The sequence below is a fragment of the Copidosoma floridanum genome, unplaced genomic scaffold, assembly GCF_036245765.1.
Source record: "Copidosoma floridanum isolate Cflo_tuat_1 unplaced genomic scaffold, Cflo_Japanese_pri ptg000005l, whole genome shotgun sequence".
Classification (NCBI taxonomy): Eukaryota; Metazoa; Arthropoda; class Insecta; order Hymenoptera; family Encyrtidae; genus Copidosoma; species Copidosoma floridanum.
The window spans coordinates 852,571-859,160 of record NW_028321882.1 but is presented as its reverse complement, the minus strand read 5'-3'; positions in this window follow the sequence as shown (position 1 = coordinate 859,160).

Sequence of the window (6,590 nt, the reverse complement as noted above, 5' to 3'; positions counted from 1 at the left end):
AAAATAGACTCAAAGTTAAGAACGAATTCCGAACTGAATTTGTTTTCCTTCGACCGAGAGAGGGTAAATATTATGGAAGCAGAGTAGCGTAGAAAGAAAAAATTTGATTGATCGAAACAAGTTTATGACCCCAAAATGTAAGCAACCGTATGACAGTGCACAAATTTTAGTACATAGTAGTTATGATTCGATACGAGATAGTAATATAATAGTTTACATAGATTACATAGTTTCAAAATACAAAATATAAAATTACAAAAATTATACAAATTTCCCTTGGATTAAGTTAAAATTTTAAGCAACTTTGGGGCATAGGACAGAAGCAGTGCATCATAATTAACATTTCTGGGCACAGAATTTTTACTACTGGGTAAGCTTACATGACTAATTCTAATACTGTGACTATGCTAAATGAAGTTATTCAGGGGCAAATAAATACCAGTAAAGCGCATCTTTGAAGGACTCTCATGAGTCAATTTCCCTAATTGTACTGGGATTGCACCTTAAAATTTAACTGCACTCAGTATAAATAATTGCTCATATGTGATCGTTCGAGTGTACGGATGACGGAAGCCTGCGTAGACTCGCTCTAGCTCTCATCTTGGTCCGTCATGTACTGGAAGGAGGTCCCGTAAGTATTGTGGTCTGTTTGTCGATAGCATACGGTAAATAGTGAGTCCTAGGAAGTATTTTCGTCTCATTTCAATCATCAACCACCCTTTTTTCTAGTAGTAGGGCAACTTCTAAACTTTGCGGCCAACCCCGGAGATAAATCTTGCAACTGTGTTACATAGTCGAGGTTACTTAATGGCCTGCTTAGGAACTCGGTTAGGACCTTCGGAATTATTTTCAGTAAAAATATGTCTTAGAAAAGACAGATGTCCCAGGTTTTCTCCGCGGTGCATAGAGCGTTGCATAGATTGCGATATTAAGCTAGTACGCTGCCTTGGACGGTTCAGAAGATACTTCTAAACACCAATGTACTGCCGTATTTTGATAACGCTCCACTGATCTACTTGTAAATTTCAAGATAGTTGGAGATTAAGCTGGAGGCAAGGAAATAATTTTCTTAGCGTTAAAAACTATTGATCAGTCAATCATAGTCGAAAAATTAATTAAAAATGTATGTATATTTTAGAACGTTATATTTGTTTTAAATATAAATACTTTACTATTAATCGTTATAACTAAGAAATTATTAACAAAAAATGTCTATATTTACAGTCTTACACTTGCTTGTTACTTTGACAAATTACATAGTTAATTTGTATAATAAATATAAGGAATTTCTTTACATGGATTAAGTTTTTTTAATGCAAGAATGTTCACATAAATAATTATTAATATTAGCAGTGAAATGCTGACAATTACTTAAATTAAAAGATCCATGATAATTATTTTCCTGTTCTGTACTGAGTTCTGAAGAAACAAGTTTTCATTTTTTTGTTCGAACATTTAGATTGATTAGATCAGTTTTTGAAGAATCTGAAGTAACTGTAGACTCGCGATTTTGGATATCTTTCAATGGCTGTTTTTCTGATAAAATTTTCGATCCAGAAATTCCTTCAAAATTCGGTTCTTCTGTGATTACAGAATTTTCAATGTACTGTTGACATACATCATCAGATTTCTATCCACCAAGATTTTTTATTCGTTGTAAAACTGCACCTAAATTAGATAGCAAAATTGCACCAGTAAGACGATAAGAGTGGTCAGTATACAGTTCTGCAGTCGCTAAATTCAAAAAACATGCAATCATCTTAGGTCCTTCAGCAACATTGTGTTTTCCTATTACTTGTTTCGAACACTTGCCATTTGCATATTGAATAAAAAATCTGTCTTCTGTCAACTGGTCTTAATGCACAATATTTTTGGAAGATATCATGGTAAGGTGACGCAATTATAAAATATCTTAGGTAGTCATTTTTGGTCTTCGTGATATACACTTTCAAATGTGTACGAACATCTTCAACGTCAGTCATCCGGATCTGAGCTAACTCTATACTCCTTAACGCACCACAGATTCCAAAAATCAACATCAGCTGACAGTATTTATAAGTTGTCAATACTTTCAGAACTATTATAAAAAATAAAAAATATACTAAAAATAATTTTAAAGCCAGATAGATTTCTTGCTCCTCTTCATCGAATTCGGACGAACTGTCTGAATCTGACATTTTGCCTACAAAATACAAATACATTTTACGAATACTTCAAGAAGTAAGATAAACATAACCTCACAAGGTTAACATAAATACAGGAACAAAAAAGGCTACATTTGGACGTAACTACAATTTATTTTTATCTGAAATGTACTTTGAAATGATCGTATGTACTAACAAAATTAAAATTCAATTTAATTAACTTAAATTGATTAACTTTTTCAAGGTAGCCGGGATCCGGGATAAATAGAATGAATCTATAATTTACGTCAACGACAGCATGTTGTTATGTTCATTCACTCTCATTCGTTTTATACCAAGAAAGAACTAGATCGAAGTACGCATGCGCGTTCACAACGATGAACTGAACGACTACAGCCAAAAACACAGCAACGAACTCTTATAATTTTTATTAAATGTACGTTAATATACAAAATAAAAAGCTTTTTGAGGGTGGTGAGCTTCCCGCCGGGTATTAAGAAAAATCGTATATGCCGGTCGACTGGGAAGTAGCACATCCTCGTCCGCGTGTTTGCCACTCGAGGCGAAGCCGATGTATGTATACATACGCGGACAAGAATGTGCTACTTCCCTGCCTCGTGGCGTAATATAATATTTATCAAAATGTTCTGTAGCACCTGAATCTGCTAAAAACTTAATTTTACTTTTGCTGCAATCATTCACCATTGTTTTCTCCATGTGCTTAAAGAGAGCAAAGTTTCAGGGTCAACAACACTGCAAACCACTGCATGCACTAGATCTAGGAGATTCTACATTACTTTAACCTTTTTCACCCTCTTTCGGGCAGTCCCTTGAGGTGTGACCCTTGCCATGACATTCGTAACGGAGGGCGCTGGTCGAAACTGCGTTTGCAGCCGTCACGGTACCGGTGGACCAGGAACCTGCCCTACCTCAGCCTTATCCTACATCCACTGATGGCCAGAAGAGTGATCCTTCAGTCTCCTGTTTCAAAATATATTGACTTAAATACTTATAAGGTAAGCCATCCTTGCTTTTAAACAGTCCATTGAAATCTGCAAAGCTTACATCTGGTACTTCATTAATAATCGTAGAATAGAGGCTTTCTTTTTTCTCATCTTCAGGAAAACTATAAGTTTTAGTAACAAGTCTAAAGTCTCTTATTAGTCTATCAATGAATTCACAAAATTTAGTAGCACTTTGCTTTTTAAGGTCAAATCTAACAAAGTAAATTTCGTTGCGTATCTGATACGCATTAATTTTGAAATTATTTCTCTTCATATATTCAATTGTTTGCACCATTATCAAGAGATCGGTAATGAGATGTACTCTATGTTAGTAATCTAGGGACAATCAACCTAGTATTACTTTTAAGGCCTGCTCTTTATCTTCCTCCATCTTTTTTTGTGTGATATTAATAGTAGCTTCTAATTTTGGATAAATTGAGTGCAGTAATTTTTTTCATTTTAATTCTTACTACAGTTTTCTTATAACTCTACTTTAGCTTCATTAGTCAAGGATAAATTGAAGCAAGCTTAACTGTCTTTACTAATAACATCTAGCTTTAAACCATCATATGATGCCCCATACTTGATCAACAACGAGTTATTAATGTTGATGTATATTAACTAATTTAAACTCTAACTCTGTCGATAACTCGTTGATGATTTTATAATATACTAGCGGCCCTTCATCTTGGCTTCGATCGACATTCACTGAATAGAACACCGAAGTGTGTATTGATACATAATGTAAAACGTTTTTAGTTAAAATTCTTACATCAATTCCTGACACTCCTCAAAACAAAAATCTTTTTATTAAAAATATGTTTATTCAGAATCCATGCACTTCATTTTGTTAAATAATTAAATGTAACAAGTGTAAAATATATAATTCTGCTGAGAAGTACCGTACGTTTCTTACGCCTTAAAGTAATTGTTGGCTCTACAGGACCGTTGATTTGCACTTTCTAACGTTATAATAAATCAAAAGGGCTATTTTTTAAAACTATAAGTATTTAAAACTGAAAAAAAAACCAAAATCGCTGTCAACCTTCATGAGATACGAAGTCCTCTCTACTGATGTATTTTTTTATTTAACGATCCATGAAACCTATTCTACTACATTTTTTTTCTGAATCTGGTTCCTCTGTTGTTTTTTTACATGGCACCTCAAAACTTGTTTCAGCTGACAATCGCTTTCTAAAAAAATATTATAAGCTTTACTTTTTAATTACATTTTTACAAATGTTCAATAAAAAAAAAATTTACGTACCTGTCGCAATTATGTTTACTATCATAATATATACATACACTTTTATTTACATTCATGAATTGCAGACATATATTTTCTGTATGCACGCTATGCAGTATTGAAGAATTAGTGTTTACATTATTAAAATTTGCATTTCTTTCACCCGCACTCATGTCAATGGGACCATTGTTTGTGGGATTGGTAACAAGACCAAGAGAGTAGACTTCCAAGTTGAGAGAATAAATCCCAGCATACGCCTTAATAATGTTTTCATCATCGCCTTACATTAAATATAACGCTTTTTATTCTGCACAAGGAATTACTTCTCTCACTTAATGCAGAAATCCATTTTTGTCGTAAAACACTGTCACTAGCAAACCTATAAAAATAACGAAATACTGTTACATAGGTACAATCATTAAAATATGTGACCCCTAAAAGTTGTTTTCTGTCAACTTTGTTAAGTTTCAATAGATTTGTTGGCAAAGTAGTTCAACGTCTGACGGCCCTGTTAAAAAACGGTGAGCTTCTTAAGTAAGCTCTCACTTGACTGAAATTTTTAGCAAACCTGACTGCTTTCATACCTCAAGATGATTTTCTCTGGACTGTTATTGTGGTACCACACTGATCGGAAGAACAACTACAACGTCTGAAGCATTAGAGCTAGCTGTAGAGCTCTTAACCAACGTCTCCTGTTGTTACGCCAGAAACGTTGGTGTCCAAAGCACCTTCTTTTTTGCAGAGCTCAGTCGTTTTGGTGATCTGAGGTGGAGATATTGGTTCGTGATGCTTGCCCGTTGGAAGCTGTCCCCTTCGCTTAAGTTTATTATTCCTTTATAGCTTAGAGTTTCACCCAGCGCAGACCTCAGAACGCATCAGTGATTCCTGGTTGAATACCTACAGAGTCAAGAGAGTAGTGTAATGTAGGGTCGTCAATCACCAGGGTTCCCAGCTTTGCGACGAACAACTCTGCTCATGACGTCTGCCAGTGAATGACTGACTTAGTTTAATAGTGGCCAGCTTTATATAGTCTTTTAGTCGATGAATCATTGCAGAAAATGGTAGTGAACATGTAATTGTTGGTAAGGTAGTTTAAACTTAGAATGCCCTTAAAGAACCGGTAAGGTTAATGGTTAAATAGGGAACGTTAATACTTATAATGATCCTTAAAAGGGCTAGTGGTAAGACTTCCAGCTATTTCTTATTATTATTCTTGATAATAGAGAGCTAGCTGCGGGTAGCTTGCCTCTTACCCTCGGAGTCTCTGTGTACAGAGACCAGGCTAAAGGGAGGTACACCACTGACCAAAGAATATCTCGTCTTCGGATCGTTCCCCGGATAATCAACCGCTTATCGTTAGTCAGGAAAGTGGTTGTGAGAATACCTTGTCTTAAGGTATGCCATCAGGACGATCACTGAGAAGGAGGACGTTATGGCTGCCCGTACTACTCAGGGCTGTCTTCCCTGGCTTGCATTTGTAGTAAAAAACTCTAACGGCATCAGACCAGATGGTTAAACGGCCACAAAACTATGAAGTGTTGGAGCAGGTTGTTCTCTGGCTAGACACATCTCATGGTTTCCGCCGGAGATGTTATCGTTTACAACATTTTCTTATGGTTGGCATTCGTCAATCCTAGTAGTCCAGGGTGCAATTAGACGTAGGTCGCTTATCTATTGGAGAAGAGTGTGTCGTCGATAGCCGGGATACCTAGCTCCTCGACTAACAACGCTATTCCTGACGTACTACTGGTGTACGACTATGGAAATCGCTGAGATGCTCGGACCTATCATAACAACACTTATTTAATTCTATAGCAGGAAGCTTCGATTTAATGTCTACGCTGCGTAGCGTATCCTACTAAACTAACGTAAAAGGCTACCGTATTTTTGCGAAACTTTGAGTTCATGAATTGCTATTGTTATTTATTTTTTTAAGATAAAAACTATACTTAAACTATCTAGGAAGTGTCAATACTCAGTATGCAAAATTTCAGCAAGATCGGTTGCACAGTTTTTGCGGTTAGCGATTACAACGGTTAAAGCGATTTGTCTCTGTATATTAGTAATATATATATGGGACGTTCCATGTCAACTAAAACACTGCTCTAGATATTTTTTATAGTTATGAAAAAAAACGGCTGAGGGCTTAAACTTCGTTTTTACAAGAGCTTTCAAATGCCGTGTGGCAGATTACAA